Here is a 20,864-nt window from a genome sequence, read left to right as displayed (position 1 = left end):
TCACAGTAAGAAGTGAAATCAGGAGTTAGTGAGGTGGGTAGAAAATTATGTTGGATGGTGGTCTGAAAAGGCCTCTTTAAGGTGGGAATTTGAGCCTGTTTGAAGAGTAGAGTACAGGCACTGAGCTCCAGGAAAAGAAAGAATGACAACAAAGGCTGTGAGCCAGGAAAAATCTTGGAATATTTGAGGAAAAGGAAGATAAGCAGGGCATCTAGAGAACAATGTATGAGGAAGAGGGAAGTCAGAGACATGGAAGTCAAAGACAAGTTCAGAGAGCAGTACCTCTCTAGCTAGTCATTTGTTATGACTTACAGTTCAGCTATGGTTTGTCCAGTAGTCATGTAAGGATGTGAGAGTTGGATCATAAAGAAGGCTGAGTGCCAAAGAACTGATGCTTTCAAATTGTGGTGCTGGAGAAGACTCTTGAGAGTCCCTTGGACTGCAAGGAGATAAAACCAGTTGATCCTAAAGGAAGTCAGTCCTGAATATTCATTGGAAGGACTGATGCTGAAGCTGAAGCTCCAATACTGATGCGAAGAGCTGACTCCTTGGAAAAGACCCTGAATCTGGGAAAGATTGAAGGCAAGAGGAGAAGAGGGTGACACAGGATGAGATTATTAGATAACATCACTGATTTGATGGACATGAATCTGAGCATACTCCAGGAGATGGTAAGGGACAGGGAAGCCTGGTGTGCTGTAGTGCATGGGGTCACACAGTTCAGGTTAAAAATGTGAAATAATAGTTCATTTCACTGGTACTTTAAAAGAGGGCAATGATGAGGTCAGCTCTTGGCTGGGCTCTGGATTAAAGGAAATTTCTGACGTTGACAGCTGCCCCTGGGACAGTGATTGGTATCAAAAACCAGGTGTCAGAAGCAAGCAGTTAGGAGGAACAAGAGAGGAAGATTTGGGGGGTATAACCTACTCTTATCTTTTTTCTGAGACATGTTTACAATACCTCTTTGGACTGAGAAGCAGAGAAATTCCACTGATTTAGAAGCATAAGATTTTGTGTTTTCACTAAGAAGTTCCTAAGATATTGTGTAATGGAAATATTTCTTTCTAAACCTTGAGTATATTCTCCATGGGTTATTGCAATTGTGTTATGCAACTCCTGATTCCTATTAGCTTTTATATTTTATGATCATTTGAGACTTGGATCTAACTGTAGCAAGACTGAGGCAAGGGATGGTTAAAATCTGAATGTACCCAGAATCAGTTAAGATTTCAGATTTGGGGAAGAAGAAAAGTTCTTAACAATTTGGCAGAACAATACAACAAGACAACAGATGATAAGCAGAAGGAAGGTCTGGAGTCACTGAGCTTCCAAAAGTCCTGTGTTTAAGGGAAAATTACCTATTCGTGGAATCTCAGAATGGATTCCGTGGAATCTGAGATTTTATGTCAAAATTTCAACATCTAGAAGAATTCAAAGAGGAAGGATTTGTCGGGAAAGGGAATTGGGCACAATATTGTGATGGAAGTGATCCAAGTGAAAAGTTTAAGTGATGCATCTTGGTTCAGAATTGACTCAGAACAGGTGTATCAGATGTCTTGTGGTCTTTCAAAAAGATGGACATCAAGAAAGCTGTGGTACATATACACAATGGAATATTACTCAGTCATTAAAAAGAATACATTTGAATCAGTTCTAATGAGGTGGATGAAACTGGAGCCTATTATACAGAGTGAAGTAACCCAGAAAGAAAAACACCAATACAGTATACTAATGCATATATATGGAATTTAGAAAAATGGTAACGATAACCCTATATGCAAGACAGCAAAAGAGACACAGATGTATAGAACAGTTTTTTGGACTCTTTGGGAGAAGGTGAGGGTGGGATGATCTGAGAGAATAGCATTGAAACATGTATATTTTCATATGTGAAAGAGATTGCCAGTCCAGGTTCGATGCTTGAGACAGGGTGCTCAGGGCTGGTGCATTGGGATGACCCAGAGGGATGGGATGGGGAGGGAGGTGGGAATGGGGTTCAGGATGGGGAACACATGTAAACCCGTGGCTGATTCATGTCAATGTATGGCAAAAACCACTACAATATTGTAAAGTAATTCAGTTCAGTTCAGTCGCTCAGTTGTGTCCAACTGTTTGCGACCCCATGAATCATAGCACGCCAGGCCTCCCTGTCCATCACCAACTCCCAGAGTTCACTCAAACTCATGTCCATCGAGTCGGTGATGCCATCCAGCCGTCTCATCCTCTGTCGTCCCCTTCTCCTCCTGCCCTCAATCCCTCCCAGCATCAGGGTCTTTTCCAATGAGTCAACTCTTCGCATCAGGTGGCCAAAGTATTGGAGTTTCAGCTTCAGCATCATCCTTCCAATGAACACCCAAGACTGATCTCCTTTATGATCTCCTTGCAGTCCAAGGGCCTCTCAAGAGTCTTCTCCAACACCACAGTTCAAAAGCATCAATTCTTCGGTGCTCAGCTTTCTTCACAGTCCAACTCTCACATCCATACATGACCACAGGAAAAACCATAGCCTTTACTAGACGGACCTTTGTTGGCAAAGTAATATTTCTGCTTTTCAATATGCTATATAGGTTGGTCATAACTTTCCTTCTAAGGAGTAAGCGTTTTTTAATTTCATGGCTGAAATTACCATCTGCAGTGATTTTGGAGCCCCCAAAAATAAAGTCTGACACTGTTTCCACTGTTTCCCCATCTATTTGCCATGAAGTGATGGGACTAGATGCCATGATCTCCGTTTTCTGAATGTTGAGCTTTAAGCCAACTTTTTCACTCTCCTCTTTCACTTTCATCAAGAGGCTTTTGAATTCCTCTTCACTTTCTACCATAAGGATGGTGTCATCTGCATATCTGAGGTTATTTATATTTCTCCCGACAATCTTGATTCCAGCTTGTGCTTCCTTCCAGCCCAGCGTTTCTCATGATGTACTCTGCATAGAAGTTAAATAAGCAGGGTGATAATATACAGCCTTGACGTACTCCTTTTCCTATTTGGAACCAGTCTGTTGTTCCATGTCCAGTTCTAACTGTTGCTTCCTGCATTAGCCTCCAATTAAAATAAATACATTTTTTAAAAATGTGGACATCATTTGGAAAGATCACTCCACCCAAAGGAGATATTTGATTAATTGTGAGCTTGCCTTTGATGATTTTTTCTCACACAAATCAGGATAAATAAATATAGAGAATATTTTTTAGGCTTCTGATAGCCAAGTGGAGTGACCGTGATAACTTATTGTTACACATATAAAAGGAGTAAAATGTTATATGTATGGACTCAACCTCATTTTTTGAAATACAGCTTTAAAAATTTGGTATTGCAAAGTATGACTGGGCAAGAGATAACATTATTCAACAAGAATATTTTTAAAAAAATAAGAATTCTCAGTCATAAAGGTCACAAGAAGCATACTGTGTTTTCTGGGTTGCCTTTTCTGGTGTAGAACCATGTAAGCTGGGGCAGCAGTAATGTGGGGTCCTGTATTGTCACTATACTGCACCCCAGGCAGAGCCTCTGTTCCACAAAGTGGAAGAGAAGAGCCCCCAGTTCTTAACTGCACTACACAGGGCCACGGGCTGCTGGGGGCAAGATGAGAAGTGCTGATACCCCTCTCTTCCCCAGAAGATAACCCTCTGATGGGGAGCTGGGAAATGAGGACAGGGAGGCCATGTTCTTGGTGACAGCAATGCCCAAGTCCATTTCCAATGGACTGTCCCTGTTGCTGAGCTGGGTGTGGGGAGGGAGAGTCTTGGTTCAAATATCACAGACGTGCCTTTCTTACACAACTCTTCATAGGTTGCCTCGAGTAGGGGTTTCTTCAGTTCCTGTTTGTCCTTAGGACAATTTCCAGAGACTTGAAATTTTGTTTTAAATATTACCTTTATCTGCTTCACCTGGGAACAGTTCAGTGGTGTTCCTTACATTTTCATCACCCTCTACTTTGCTGTCAATCCATCATCAATGCATTATTCTTTTCTGTCTCTTTGTGAAGCCACATAAAGTTCATTTAACAATAAAAAAAATCATATAATAATAACACAAGTATTCATGTGCTACATGTTAAGTCGCTTCATTCACGTCCGACTCTTTGTGACCCCATGGAGTATAGCCCACCAGGCTCCTCTGTCCTTGGGATTTTCCAGGCAAGAATACTGGAGTGGGTTGCCATTCTCTTCTCCAGGGGATCTTCCTGACCCAGGCATCAAATCTGGATCTCCTGTATAGCAGGCAGGTTCTTTACTGTGTGAGCCACCAGGGAAGCCCACAAGTATTTATGCAGGATAATTATTCAGTGCACTTCTGTGTTTCTAAGCAAGCTTTAAGTAGACCAATACATGACTTTTTCTTCTTCTAGACTTGCATAAGAGAAAGAAGCTCTTTCCATTTCTGCAGTCTGTGAATATACTGCCAACAAGTTACTGCTGGTAATGGAAGGGAGCCAGCATGAAGTTTATTGATGCGGGCTAAAGGGGAAGATTAAGGGATATATACTGAACACCCAGTCCTTAGTGTTTCCATCAAATTGTTTAAGTGAATTATTGAACATCTGGCTCAAGGAAAAGGCTTCATCGGGTCAGTACTGATGGTGTTTTCTTGGGCTCTCTTCCCTACCATAGCCTACTCTTCCTAATTCCCCAATTCCATCAACATTTACACTCATTTAGAATATCACAAACAGGGCATTGTGCCAAAGTCACTCAGGGACGTTCAACATTGACATGGCTGGAAAGGTGGTCATGGTGTGTTTATGAACGTGTCCTCTGAAATGAGAATGGCAGGAATGCTATTGTGTAGACTTATCCAATACCTCTAGGTGCCCATGACAATCTGATTTTCAGAGAAACTTATTTCATGGCATTTTTTCTGTCTTCTGGTCAGAGAGATGAGGGTTTAAGAAGGTGAAGAAAATAGTGAAGAGACAGATCAGACCCTGAGTGCAGACTGACAAGCCAGTGGAGCAAAGAGGGGGGACCCTAGAGATGATAAACACGGGAAAGTCTGGGACTTGCTAACTGTTGTCTAATCAGAATGTCAAAGCCTCTGCCATGCCTCTAGTTCATTTGCTTTTTAAAAAAACTTTTGGGCTAAGCCTTCGGGCTTGATTTACCTTTTGAAATAAAACATTGGCAGGCTTAGAACATTACACCACACAGCACATGTGGATGGTGTGGGGAGAAAACAAACAGAATCAGAAAGGACTAAATTGTTTCTAACTCAAAAGGGAAAGCTGGTAGGGGAATGCAGACCACCAACACTGAATAATTTCATCTCACTATGAATATTAATAGCACATTCTCTGAGAAGGCAAGTCAGCAAGGTAATGACTGAAGGATGTGGATGGAGTGTGTTTTGTTTCTTCTTGGGAACAACATTCTTTGACTGCAGTAGCTGGTGAATTAAATAAAGTTCTGACTGCATGGACATCTAGCCTAAACTGAAGAGATTTCCTCATTTATGTTATAGGTTTGGTGCAGAAAATCAAGTCGGGGGATGCAGGTAAAAAACATATCTTTGTCCTAGAACTCAAATGAACTTCATTGGATATTCACATCAAACAAACTACATAATCTTCACACCGGATTTTGTCCTTTACCGACACACTGTAAATGAATAGAAATAGTTTCAGCTAGAACTGTCACACTTTTATCCAGAAGGGTTTTATTCAAAACATTCCCATGATAAAATTGGCCATGTGGTAGAAAGTAAGAAAAAAAAGGAGTATTTCAATGTTTGCGTGGGCAATCCCTCAAGTTTACATTCTGTCTACTGAACTGTAGATGTAATAAAAAAAATACTTTAGAAGAGTGTTCTCTCCTACAGCTGCTTTAGGAGTAATTAGATATTATAAGAATATTTATTCCAATTATTCTATATTAACTAGATATTATAGAAGAAGAAAACTGGAGGGGTTGGGGGAAAAGAGACTGAGAGTGATAGCCAACAGACCAGACTTTAATTGCCTGCAAAATTGGACTTCAAATCCTGATCATTTGTTAAATCTTGGTCCTCCCTACCAGGTTCCAAGCTTGCAAGGCAAAGATTCAGTTTTTGTTGTTGTTAGAGATTCACTCTTATCTATTGCTGAATGTGCAGTTTTAAAACACTGCCTGAAAACACATTAGCTATGATAAATAAATGAATACTATTCTCAGATATTTTCAAGGAAGAAAATAATGTTTGGGGGATAAAGTTACTGACTGTCACCTTTCCTTGATTTTCTAGAGTTAGCAGCATCAGGAAAAGACATGTTTGAGTCCACATGGGACAAAGCTCCAGCTTCTTAGCTTGGGGCTGGGTTATAAACCTGGTGTTGGAATCTTTAAAGAGACAGAAATACTCTGCTTCTTCTGTAGCCGGGAACATGATAGTCATGTACTTTCTCACTTCCTTTTAAGATATGATTGTTTTCACCAATGAAACAAGAGCAGAAGTGCCATGCTACATTTCTGAAAGCCTGTGCACAATGGTTCTTGTTTCCTGCCATGGTCATTTTGGAAGTATGGATCAAGTTGGACCCTCCGTCAGCCAAGGTCACTGAGTGACCGGGGAGATGAGAGCCTACCAATCCCTGAAACCAAACACTTTTCAAATGTTACTGCCTGCTGTCAGTTCTAGGATTGAAAACACAATCGTTTCCTCCACTTATTTTTTCCACAATTAGAAATGAATGGGATATCACTTAAAACTGTACAGAAAAGCCAATGAGTGGAACGCTGATCATCTGAGATGAGGTTCACCTCCACAGTCTCTGAATAACAGCCCAAGTGCTTATTTAGCAGTTTAGATGGTTGGTTAGACTGTCGAAAAGAACGCTAACTTTCCATACTTAGATTCACTTTGTGTCCAGTTTTACAACTTGTCATATTTTTCTTAAAATTAATGTCACAAACCTTAAACTGCAGTGTACTGGTGAAGTTTCTTGGGAGTATTCTATAGCTAATAAAGATAAAGATACTTTATGTTTAAACATTATGAGAACAAAAATACTTGCAGTATAACAACACAGGGCTTCCCAGGCAGCTCAGTGGTAAAGAATCCACCTGCCAATTCAGGAGGCATAATGAGACATGGGTTTGATCCCTGGATCAAGAAGATTGCCCTGGAGAAGGAAATGGCAACCCATTCCAGTATTCTTGCCTGGAAAATCCCATGGACAGTGGAGCCTGGCAGGCTACAGTCCATGGGGTCCCAAAAGAGTCAGACATGACTTAGAGACTAAAAAACAACAAGTATGACAACATAAGATAGTCTTGTAGAATGAGACAAGCTGCTGCTGCTGCTGCCAAGTCGCTTCAGTCATGTCCGACTCTGTGCAACCCCATACATGGAAGCCCACCAGGTTCCACCGTCCCTGGGATTCTCCAGGCAAGAACACTGGAGTGGGTTGCCATTTTCTTCTCCAATGCATGAAAGTGAAAAGTGAAAGTGAAGTCGCTCAGTCGTGTCTGACTCTTCGCGACCCCATGGACTGCAGCCTACCAGACTCCTCCATCCATGGGATTTTCCAGGCAAGAATACTGGAGTGGGATGCCATTGCCTTCTCCACATGAGACAAGCTATGAGATTTAGTAATATTATTCTTTATCCTTAGGATATATGGCAATGCTGAGAGATGTGAGTATAAATAGAATTGCAGATTAAAAATCTATTAAAAATATCTATAGTAATGAATGGTAATTTAAGGACTTGTTCTTCAATAGGAATAAGCCAAGTCTAAATACCTGATATAATTGTGTGGTTCAAATAGCTTCGGGAAAGTGATTAGGCTTAGATTTTTTACTTCACTTCCAGCTATCTTGGAAGAAATGTATCCAGATACCACTTTTCTACCTTTCCTCTTTTTCCTAAACTAAATTCCCAGTAACTGTAATATTCATATGAAAAGGGAAAGTGTTAGTTGCTCAATCATGTCTGACTCTTTGCGACCCAGTCTCCTCTGTACATGGAATTCTCCAGGCAAGAATACTGGAGTGGGTAACCATGCTCTTCTCCAGGGGATCTTCCCGACCCAGGGATCAAACCCAGGTCTCCTGCATTGCAGGCAGATTCTTTACCTTCTGAGCCACCAGGAAAGCCCAATATTCATGTACTTAGTAACTATAATCATAATAACAACAATACACATATATCTTCTAACATACAACAACAATCATATCTCATTTGTAGTTTGAACTTCATATAACTAAATTTCAGCTCACTGATGTCCCATGACAACCTAATGAGATGGGAGCTACTATTATTTTTACTTTTAATGATAAAAAACTGGGTGAAAGAAAGGCTGTGCATAATGTTCTTGGAGCCTTGTATATTTGTCTGTCTTTTTGACCTTCCTTCACACCTGACACGTGAGCTCCAGATCACCTACCCCACACAGTGTGCTAAAGAAACTCACGACCTACAATTTGGACTAAGACACCTGTACTGTAACTCATGCTCTGCCAGGAACCAGCTGCCCTTATTCTAAAATGGGAAAAATCAGTACTATCAGGTCCTTGTGAGAACTGAATGAGATAATACATGTTAACCACTTAGATTGGTGCCTGCCACATAGCAAAGTCTCAATAAATAATCAGTTCAACTATCATTATTCAACTATTCTTGCTTCTCAGCCACCAAAAATATTTAGGCTATGAAAAAACATTGCCAGTTGACCCGTTAGAAATGACTGCTATGTAATTACAGCCTACTTTGAGCTCATCTTCTGAGTACTCTTTAAGCTATTTGCCAACACAGTCTGTCAAATGTTATTCATTCTGAAGCCTGTGCTAGACCCACTCAGAGTTTGCCACAAAAGTGCAAAGTCATACAGCATGAATTTCTTCATCCACAACACAGAAATTAATTGAGTTTACAAGAAGGCAGTGCAGTGGACATGGTAAAACTCAGCTTTTGGAGTCAGATTCCCCAGTTTTAACTCTAGCTCTGCTGCTCCTTGTACCTCGCTTTTCTCATCTTTAAAGTGAAGATGCTCATAATTTCTACTTAAAAGATTTATTTTGAGGCTTGAGTACATTAATATATGGAAAGTTCTTTCAACAGTTCCTGAAATATAGTAAGCATTATATGTTTTTTAATTGAAGTATAGTTGATTTACAATATTGTATTAGCTTCAGTTGTGTAACAAGCTTTGCTAGCATGAATTAATCAAAGCTGTTAGATATCAACGATGAACTTATTAGCTACAGCTCAGGATTCAAAGAAAAAAGGTATAATCTGTATATAATATCTTCTCTCAAAGAATTTAGAGTGTTCAGGGAGTTAGAGATGATAACGCAGCTAGAAGGCCAGGTGGTAAGTAAAATAGAAGAAGATATATGCATATATGTGGAATTTGAAAAAAAAAAAACTGGTATAGACAAGCTTATTTTCAAAGCAGAAATAGAGACACAGATGTAGAGAACAAACTATGGATACCAAATGGGGTAAAATGGGGTAGAATGAATTGGGAGATTGGGATTGACATGCACATATTATTGATACTATGTATGTGTGTGTGTGTGTGTGCATGCTCAGTTGCTCAATCATGTCTGACTCTTTGTGACCCTGTAGACTGTAGCTCACCAGGCTCCTCTCTCCAAGGAATTTTCCAGACAAGAATACAGGAGTGACTCGCCATTTCCTTCTCCAGGGGATCCTCCCAACCTAGGGATCAAACCCACATCTCTTGCACCTCCTACACTGGCAGGCAGATTCTTTAACACTTGTACGACTTGGAAAGCCCAGTACTATGTATAAAATAGATAACTAATGAGAACCCACTGTACAGCACAGGGAACTCGACTCAATGCTCTGTGGTGACCCAAATGGGAAGGAAGTCCAAAAAGAGGGGATATATGTATACGTATAGTTGATACACTTAGCTGCTCAGTAGAAATTAACACAGCATTGTAAAGCAACTCCTGCAATGATAGGTGGGTTCTTTACCTCTAGGACCACCTGGGAAGCCAAAGCAACTTTACTCCAAAAACTTTTTTTGTAATTTAAAAAACATCTTTAAAAAAATGTCCAAAATATTGCAAATGTCCAGTGTACCACAATGCTAGAGTAGTTAGGATGGAAATAAATATTATTTACATTTTATGGGAGAAAGGAATCCAAACTTAGAAAGATGAAACAGTCACGCAGCTACTGAGCGTTAGAGGAGACTCTTGAACCTAAACTTCTAACTTGGGACCCTAGTGTTTCCACTACATCATTCTGTTTTTATTTTCCCACCATTATTTCTTTTCTCACTTGCACATTTTTCTGACAAGCCAGGAAAGAAAAATAGAAGAGAATCTTCTTATCTAGCCACAGAGAAACCAAGCTATTTATATTTGCAGCCATACTTTGCAGTAATAATTCATACTCCTATGTAAAGTTCAGCTCCTCAATTTAGGGAGTTGACCCCATTTTCTCTCAAATACTCAAGTATTTCACTCCTAAAATTCTTCCCTTTCTCCCCTGCATTATTGTTTTCTCATTATTAAAATGTTCCTGCCATCATCCTGGGCTTCCCTGATGGCTCAGTGAGTAAAGAATCCTCTTGCAATGCAGGAAATATGGGAGATGCAGGTTAGATCTCTGGATTGGGAAGATCTCTTGGATGAGAAAATGGCACCCACTCCAGTATTTTTGCATGGAAAATTCCATGGACAGAGGAGCCTGGTGGGCTATAGTCCTTGGGATTGCAAAGAGTCAGACATGATTTAGTATGTATGCACACAGTCATACTAATGTGCTGTAAATCCTATCTCCTCCAGCTTCTGTTCTATTTTCCTGCCTCATTTTATAGCCAAATTTCTGGGAGTAATTTACACTCACTGCCCCTACTTCCCCACCTCTCCTTCTCTCTTAAGCCCATTACAATTATACCACTTTCCCATGGCTTCAGTGAAAGTGCTTTTTAAGGTCATTTATGAGCTCCAGATGGTCAAATCCAACAGTTATTTCCAAGTTTTTAATCTCATGCAGCAGAGTTGGAGAAATAGATAAATAAGTGAAAAGTCAAAAGCCCTGGAGGTTCCCAGAAAAATCTGTTGATCATAGAAGCCTCAGTTATGAAACTTTATGACCAAGAAGCACACTTGGAGTCTTACTGCATCTCCAAAGGCGAATTTACAGAAGTACCCCTGAGATCTGAGACTGGGGTTAAGTCACAACTATGAGTGTGGCATAGTTCTGGAAGGTCAGGATTTGTAAACTGAGTGAGTTTCAAGGGTGTAGGGAAGATGGTGGCCTTATCTTTGGAACAGAAGAGACAGCCAGAATTTGTGTCTGGTCTTGTCTTGGAAAACATGAATCTTGAAGAGCTGCTGTTCACAGTTCTGAACTTTGATAGTTTTGTTGCAGGTTATACTTTGGCACAGGTCATCTATTTTGAGAATCATGCTTCCCTGATGGCTCAGTGGTAAAGAATCTGCCTGCCAAAGCAGGAGATGCAGGTTTGATCCCTGGGTTGGAAAGATACCCTGGAGGAAGAAATGACAACCCACTCCAGTATTCTTGCCTGGGAAATTCCATGGACAGAGGAACCTGGCAGGCTACAGTCCATGGGGTTGCAAAGAGTCGGATATGACTTAGCAACTAAACTGCCAGCAACAGCCATACTTCTGTACAATTTATCTGTTTTGAGAACCATATTATAGTTTGTTTTGCAAGAAAAAGTTTTTATTCCATCTCAAAGGATTCTTACTTCTTTCAAATGGAAGGAAACTGGAAAATTTGGTCTGGATACTCAGTTACTTAGACAGCCCCTTGAGAAGATTTTGGTTCTCATCCTGACACTTGAACTCATTTATAAGCATGCCAATCTATATATTTCTGCTTCTAAGAATCAATGTTTTTAGATGTATTTTCAAGCATATGTCATTTATTTGTACAGTGCCTCTTCAATGACATAAATAGCATCCCATCTGAAGTAGAAACATTGCCATGGCCTGAATTAATAGTTGAGGCTCTAATGGTTAGAGGTTTTCTCTCACCTCAGTCTCCTGAAACATTCCTAAAAACCTAGAAGTAACAAAAAATGACTGAGAATGGAAGCAAACTTAGTGTTCTGTGGTTTGTATGATTTTACTCCATAGTAAAGACTTAGGCCAAGAGATGATAGAGTCATTTCAATTATCTTATTTTCTATTTCATAGAAGTATAGAAACTAAAATTAGAAATGATGGATGCTCCCATTATATTCCTCCATGGGGTCACTAAGAGTCGGACACGACTGAGCAACTTCACTTTCACTTTTCACTTTCCTGCATTGGAGAAGGAAATGGCAACCCACTCCAGTGTTCTTGCATGGAGAATCCCAGGGACAGGGGAGCCTGGTGGGCTGCCATCTACGGGGTCCCACAGAGTTAGACACGACTGAAGCAACTTAGCAGCAGCAGCAGCAGACAGTAAAAAAATCTGTCTGCAATGCAGGAGACTGGGTTTCGATTTCTAGGTCAGTGATATCCTGAGGAGAAGGGAATGCCTACCTACTCCAGTATGCTGCCTGGAAAATCCCATGTGCAGAGGAGCCTGGCAGGCTACAGGCCATGGGGTCATAGAGTTGGACACAACTGAGTGACTAAAACGCCAGCAGTGAGTTGGCATCACTGATTATCTACCAGCAGAGAAAGACAGAAGAAAGAAAAACAATCTAAAAGACTAATAAAACTAATTAACACTAATAAAATACATTTGATTTTCCCATATGCATATTTTATGAGTCTTTATTAGACCAAGTGTGTGTGTGTGCTTAGTCACTCAGTTGTGTCCAACTCTTTGCAACCCCACAGACTTCCCTGGTAGTACAGATGGTAAAGAATCTGCCTGCAGTGCAGGAGACCAGGGTTCGATTCCTGGGTTGGGAAGATCCCCTGGAGAAGGGAATGGCACTTTACTCCAGTATTCTTGCCTGGAGACTTCCATGGACAGAGGATCCTGGCGAGCTACTGTCTATGAGATTGCTAAGAGTCAGACATGACTGAGTGACTAACACACATAAGACCACATATACTTAAATATTTTCTGAATGATTCAGCTGGTATAACTATCAACTATTTTAATTATGATATTTTAATGCCCCTAAACCCTCAGAATCTGGCCTAAATTGTTTTATCCCAAATAAGTAATTTTCAAAGTTTTCACTGTATTGTGAGATAGTATAATAACAAACAAAAGTCATAGAAATATAGAATGCATTGTAGCAAAATTTTAATAACAGTGAATATAATTTTACAACAGACAGTATAAGGTCTTAAAGAATTATACATTGATTATCTGGAGAATTTTCTTTGGCTTAAGACTTTATCTAGCAGTAATGTTGGAGAGCTCACTGCCTGCTCTATTAGCATTTGAATGCATAATGCAGAAAAAAACTCCAAGAATGTTGAACTGGGTTATCAGCATGTATTGTGATCTATCTTGGACAAGAGCCAAGAGGGCTGTTATCATCTTCCAGTCGTTAGAATATCATTATGGAATTTCTACAAATAGATAGCTATTATTTTGATGCCATTCTAATTGTAGCAGTTGCCATAACAAGCTATGTAGGCTAAGAATACTGGCAACAAAAGTGTTGATCAGATGATTACTGTAACCACTGTATTTGAAATTTTTTAAAGTTGTTTTGCAGCTTAACCAACATTTGTCTGGCATGTTCTTTCTCTGCCAGTGGCAAGTTGTATTCACTGAAGAACAGTAAACACGAGAGGAGAAACTCCATGTCTTGGTGCTTTAACTTTTGCAATAGCTGTGCTTTGTTTAAAGCATATAGATAAATGCAGGTGCTTCTTGATATCCTACCCCTCTGTACCCGATAGGAAATATCGTTACTTTGTTTTTTTGCTTATTATTTTTCTGACCACACCGTTGTGGCGTGTGGGATCTAGTTCCCTGATGGGGGATAGAACCTGTGACCACCGCATTGGAAGCATGGAGTCTTAACCACTGGACCGCCAGGCAAGTCCGAAAATACTGCTATACCTTAAGTTAAAGAAGATATTCTACTTTCCTTTCCAACAGTTCATAAACATGCCCTTAAAGCAGCTGCCTGATCGTCTTTACTCATGTTATTTCCAAACTTATTTATTATTAATACAGATTTTACAAACACAATATCGAACTTATATTTTTCTGGGGTAACTTTTTCTTCTTCTCTACAATCCAGATTTTAATTGTCTATTACTTTGATTCTTCCCATGGTTGTAATTTATCAGGCAGTCATTACCTGTAATTATAGAAAATATGTTTTTATCATCTAACATGGTGGAATATTTCCAAGAATTGACCCTATCCTCTTTAATAATATTCCTTCTGAAGTACCAACTTGGACACAGTGGCACTGAGTCAAAATGCTAAAAATCCTTGTGTGTTGTAAACTTGATTGGAATAGAAATTAACTTGCAGTCCAAAAGTAAATTAGGCACTTTAAGAGAAATGTTAATGAAATGAAAGAAATAGTTTAGTCTTATACTGTATGTTAAAGCAAGGATTTATTTAAGAAACTCTGACAACAGGAAAATTTATTACATCTGTGAAAATATATTATACTTTGTTTATGTGCAATTATAAAATGAGTTATTCTGAAGTCAGTTGTTTTTTTTTTCTTTTTTCCTGAACAAAGTTAACAGTCATTTTCTGTAGAATCAGTTAAACAAAGCTGTAGTGTACCTGATTCAGCATTTACGATGACAAGATAAATGACCCACCTTCAGGTCTGGTCATTAGATTAAAAGAATGTCTTATATTAAGGCAAAAATCTCACTGGGAAGCCTGACTAGAGCCTGGACCTCGATTTTATCTAAGTATTTCAATGTACATCACAAATATTAAATGCATTTTCTTCGAATTCGCATAAGCAATGGATTAAGAAAGCTCTGTATAAGCCAAAAAGTAAACCCTGGGAAGGATGCCAAAAACCTAGAAGAAATCGAGGGGTAAAAATGGAAATCAAGGAGCAGACCTAAAAGGATGTAGTGTACCGTGTCTTGACTTGTTTCATCTTCACAGAAACTTGTGTCAGCTTCATCTGGAGACACAGTCCAGGCCCAAGGCCTTGTGCTTGACACTTGGCTTCAGAGTCAGTAAATAAAACTGTCTTCCAACTTCCCTCAGTTTGCCGGACTTTAAATAGCTCAACTATCCCACTATAAAAAGTCACAAAAACAATCGTAAGGACAAAGAACACCTCAGACAAAGGCATCTTGAACGCCTCCCCTGCTCTCCATCCCCAAGGCTATCTGAGCATCAGTCAGGGTCTTTATTTAATCCAATGTCTAAACAGCTATCTGTGCTGCAAACGAACTCTTGCAATGTTGACGCCAACGTACCGTAAGGTCATAAAGTGGTTTTGGATGTATCCCAAAATAGTAACTTTTGTAAAGCACACTTCATGCACCTCCTTAAAATACAATTTCATACAGAACCCCATTATATAAAGCAGACAAAAGCAGATATTCCTTAGTAGAATCTCAGGTGTTAGCCTTTGAACACCTTGAAGGAACTGTTGGACTTCCTAAACAGAGTAAAAATTGTCAGAACTACAATGGAGGTGATGTGGTATAATGATGAGGCAGATGGACCTGGGAGCTAGGTGCTCGGGTTGGGAGTCTGAGCTCTCTCTGCCTTGTTCTAACTGTGTGAGACCACTTCACTTCTCCTATGTCTTGGTTTCCTCATCTGTAATTTGGAGTTATGAGAATTAAGTGAGTTAACCTGTGTAATTTGAATTGTGGTCCTGGAGAAGATTCTTGAGAGTCCCTTGGACTGAGGGGAGATCAAACCAGTCAATCCTAAAGGAAATGAACTCTGAATATTCATTGGAAGGACTGATGCTGAAGCTGAAGCTCCAATACTTTGGCCACCTGATGCGAAGAGCTGACAATGGAAAAGACCCTGATGCTGGGAAAGATTGAGGAGAAGGGGTTGATAGAGGATAAGATGGTTGGATGGCATCGTTGACTCAGTGAACATGAGTTTGAACAAACACTGGGACATAGTGAAGATCAGATCACGGGTTGCAAAGAGTCAGACACGACTTAGTGACTGAACAACATGTGTAAAGTTATTTGGAGTAGTCATATACCAATGTTTGTAAAAAAAAAAAAATTCTTCCTTAATTTATTCATTTTAATGTTCTTTGAAACGAAGAGTAAGGACATGTGCTAATATAGGACACAGTTTTATTGCTAGGATATTATATTGGGTTGGCCAAGAAGTTCGTTAGGATTTTTCCAAAAGATGTTACAGAAAAACCTGAACAAATTTTTGGCTAACCCAGTACTTCCTAATAGGACTGTTATTTTGAAATCTGCTATCCATTGGTCGGTCTTATCCTAGGGAAATCAGACACCACTGTGATTCCAGACCTGGATGTGCATGTTTTATGTGTGAATGAATTCCTGTGTGATCTTTTCCCATGTGGGATATGCAATGATTACATTCATTTTTGAAGATTAATGAGAATTTTAAAAAAACTATAAAATAGTTATTTCTAATTTAGAATCACTTTCTCAATCTGCTCTTCTCTGTCTTTCTCTACCTATTAACTTCATTAACACTAATATAGACTAATATAGTGTTAATACTATCTCTCAAAAATATTCTAGGACATTTTTAATGGCCTCTCGTAATCATTGTGCAATTTTCACTCAGTCTGAAGTAGAGATAAGCCAACCAACAATCCTTTCCCAACCAAGCTGTGTTTTCTACTTGTGTATCTGGAGTTTGAATAAAACCATCATAAATCAGATAGAATCAAAATTTAAGAAGTAATCATAGTACTGGTTTGCATTAGGTTATTTTTATATTTTGTTCTGTTTTGTGATAACTCATAAACTGTTTATTTAGACCTTCCCAGGTGATGCAGTGGTAAAGGAATCCAGATGCCAGTGGAGGAGACTCAAGAGATGTGGATTCAATCCCTGGGTCAGGAAGATCTCCTGGAGGAGGAAATGGCAACCCTTCCGGTAGACTTGCCTGGAAAATTCCATGGACAGAGGGAACCTGGTGGGCTACAGCCCATGGGATCGCAAAGAGTTGAACAGGATTGAGCACAATTGATTGAAATGTTGAAACAGCCAGGTGTGACATGGGAGATGAAGGATGATGATACCCATCACAACGAAATGTCTGCTTGTCATTATTAATTGTCTGCTGCACTCTGGACATTTCTCTTATTCCTAGCTGACAACATTGGCTGTTGTCTGTCATTCTCTGGCTTCCAATGTAGAGTTTTGATTTTGACAAATATACAGCTGATGGTAGGGTGTAAAGTTTCTGACATGGGAGAGAAGAATAGGGCATTTAATAGCATTTATTTCTGGGGGAAATTATAAGAATTTGCATTGAATTGGAGAAAATGACTGCAAAACAGGGAAAGCACACTGTGCCACAGAGAGCAAAAAGCTCATTTTGTCCTGTATGTTCATTACCCACTGAGTTCAGACAGAACATGGCTTTTTTCTCCAGAGCCACCTCCATGATTAGGGCTCTAAAGGACGGTGGCATGGTGAAATAAAGAGCTGATTGGGAAAATTGCTAGTTGGTAGAATGCACGTTTGGAGTTTTACTGCAGATAGTGGGCTTACATAATGCTGTCATTACCTGTGACTACATCTGATGGGTCTTGTTATAAAAGGTCATTTAATTGCTGCATCTTCTCGAGGGGGGGGGGGAAACTGGCTGAAAGAATAAGTTGGGTACATTGCTAAAATAATGCCAATAGCTACTCAAAACTGCAGGCTTTCAGGGCCTTTAAATATGACATTCTTGGCTCAAAGCAAACATTTCTCCTTTCATTCTACATTTTGCATGTGGGAAACAGGCAAACAAACAGAAAACAAACAAAATACCACAAGGAGAAACTAGTTTTTTAAATTCGTATGTATGAGATAATGGTTATTTTTATGATTCCAAAAATGATCTATTCATTGTAGAGTACATGGAAAAAAGGAAAGTATTAATAAGGAAATGAAAATAACCATTAATCTACTGCTAATATTTTAAGCAGATTATTTTTTCTGTGTGTGTGTGTGTGTGCTGGGGGGATATGAGAGTTAATATTTCTATACTCTTTCATTTTAATTAAACTGTACCACATAACTTCCCTATATCATACACATATATGCTATGTATATTATATTAAATATACTACATTTATGGACACCCTATGACTTATTTATTTGAACTTTTTGCAACTATGGCATTTACATAGAAAAACTTTTAAAGTATTATGATGAATATCTACACACAAATATCTTGTACATAAGTTATTTCTCTAAGAAAAATTCCCGGAAGTGTCCATGTACTATCAAACTGAATAAGCATTTGTCGGTTTCTCAAATACTTGACATCTTTTTCCATGCAGTTGATAATTTATACCAACAATGTGTGCCACAAATTTCACCATGTCAGCCAACTGTTATTGTTAAATACATATGTATTTATATTTATGCAAAATATATATTTGCCAACTTGAATGAACAAGACCCCAGTATGATCTCTTTTTAACCGGCATTTGATTCATAGCCTCATCTTTCTCTCTCGAGTTTAGGTAACTTGAAGAACGGAACCATCGCTGACAGCCTTGCCCAGAGTTCCCTGGAGTCTTTCCTGGTACACAGGAGATGTTCAGTAACCACTACTGACCGTGACATTAGGCTGCTAGACCAGCGGCAGACTGGACACACAGTGGTGACTCTGCCTGACTTTGAAGATGACAGAGCTAAGCTGCAGATGCTTCCGTTCACACAAGAACCACATTCTGAGAACTCATAAAGCGATTGTATGCTTCCTAATCAAGTCGTATTTCAAGTATATCAAAGTAATGGCCAAAGTAAATGAACTTAGAATTGAATCTTTGCAAAATGTATCAGGGAAGTTCAAGACATAAACAGTGTCATAAATAAGTCATCTAATGCTGGGTTACAAAAACATTTTGACCAACTCTTTGAGGATGGCATTTTTCTTAGTTTCATTCTAAAATGAGAAAACTAAGGCTTATGATAAGGAACTGAAAGATGATAAGGAAACTTATCATCGACAAGTAAGAACTTGCCCATGTCACACAGCTACTGGCTACTGGCTAATGCGTTCTGCTGTCATAAATATGAGCATATATACATACGTATGTATATACCCATACACATATAGTCATATATGTATCTATGCACATGCATGTCATGTGTATATACACAATACATGTACGTACACACATGTTAATTAATATGTGCACAAACACATGTATACATTTGCGTTAAGTGTTTAGTAAGTTTAAATGTGTACATGTGTGTTAGTGTTTCATGTTTCTGTTTGTATAGATCTCATAAAGACGAATATTTCAGAGCTTCAGAAATGCCCTGGCGTTCACTAAGGGCTGACTGTGACAAATAAGATTCTGTTTCTTGAGTCTGTTCAGTTTTAAGCATTCCATGACCCAGCTTCAAGATGAACTTTCTCGCCCTTCATTAATTGCAGTATAAATACGTGCAGATCAGAGAAAGCGTGTCCCGGTATCTCCTTGCACGGCGGAAGAGTATGCCAGGCGGCTATCTACATGGAGCGTCTGCTCAGTTCCGCCCCTGTCAGCAGATCCAGACAATTCTATTTGCATAATGAACTCTCTGGGCTGTCTTTAAAGCATCTGCCAGCAAAGATTAGAGAATAATCGCTTGAGGATTATTGCTGCGTCTCATTCAATGAGCTCTCAGATGCTGTCCGCTCTGTGCTAAATCACTGACCCCTAATTTGAGGTCTAAATGAGTGTTCGTGGTTTCCTAAGAGATTTTAAAATGCAGTGAACTTTGATTATCTCATTGACACCTGGAGAATGGATGGTAGGAAGTCAAGGCTAAATGGGTTAAAATAGAAGAGAGAGGGGGTATTTCCACATTAACTTATGGGCAAAACAGGCAAGAAATTGAAATGGAATCTTCAATAAACATTTATTGAATACCCAATAGAGACAAAATTGGTCATATCATTTTCAGTTCAGTTCAGTTCAGTCGCTCAGTCGTGTCCGACTCTTTGCGACCCCATGAATCGCAGCACTCCAGGCCTCCCTGTCCATCACCAACTCCCGGAGTTCATTCAGACTCACGTCCATCGAGTCAGTGATGCCATCCAGCCATCTCATCCTCTGTCGTCCCCTTCTCCTCCTGCCCCCAATCCCTCCCAGCATCAGAGTCTTTTCCAATGAGTCAACTCTTCGCATCAGGTGGCCAAAGTACTGGAGTTTCAGCTTCAGCATCCTTCCTTCCAAAGAAATCCCAGGGCTGATCTCCTTCAGAATGGACTGGTTGGATCTCCTTGTAGTCCAAGGGCCTCTCAAGAGTCTTCTCCAACACCACAGTTCAAAAGCATCAATTCTTTGGTGCTCAGCTTTCTTCACAGTCCAACTCTCACATCCATACATGACCACTGGAAAAACCATGGCCTTGACTAGACGGACCTTTGTTGGCAAAGTAATGTCCCTGCTTTTGTATATGCTATCTAGGTTGGTCATAACTTTCCTTCCAAGGAGTAAGCGTCTTTTAATTTCATGGCTGCAGTCACCATCTGTAGTGATTTTGGAGCCCAGAAAAATAAAGTCTGACACTGTTTCCACTGTTTTCCCATCTATTTCCCATATCATTTTAGAAAAAAAAAGTTTCCAGAGAGAGACTGAAAATTTCCCCTTTCACTGCTATTAGAACTCCTTTCACTATGTAAACTCATAATCTCAAAGGTCATTTGAGTAAGGTACTGAGTTAAGTAACTTCTGAGTAAGTACTCATTTGAGTACTAAGACATATTTAAGACATGATTAAGACATGACTCGATGGACATGAGTCTGTGCAAGCTTCGAGAGTTGGTGATAGACAGGGAAGCCTGGCATGCTGCAATCTATGGGGTTGCAAAGAGT

General features: G+C 39.5%; 1 long non-coding RNA gene across 1 annotated transcript in view; it reads left to right on the top strand.

Annotated features, from left to right (window-relative positions):
* The window catches only part of LOC147361533 (uncharacterized), a 52,919-nt gene extending 32,999 nt beyond the window's left edge, over positions 1–19,920 (top strand). Inside the window, exons 2-3 of the long non-coding RNA XR_015138042.1 lie at positions 16,811–17,044; positions 18,516–19,920. This is a non-coding gene — a long non-coding RNA (uncharacterized LOC147361533). The remainder of the gene's footprint in view (positions 1–16,810; positions 17,045–18,515) is intronic.
* The last annotated feature ends 944 nt before the right edge of the window (positions 19,921–20,864 follow it).

The sequence above is a fragment of the Bos grunniens genome, chromosome 12 (genome assembly GCF_055505025.1).
Source record: "Bos grunniens cultivar Pamir isolate PY7600 chromosome 12, Bosgru_T2T1.0, whole genome shotgun sequence".
NCBI lineage: Eukaryota > Metazoa > Chordata > Mammalia > Artiodactyla > Bovidae > Bos > Bos grunniens.
This window is presented reverse-complemented; position numbering and strand designations above follow the sequence as displayed.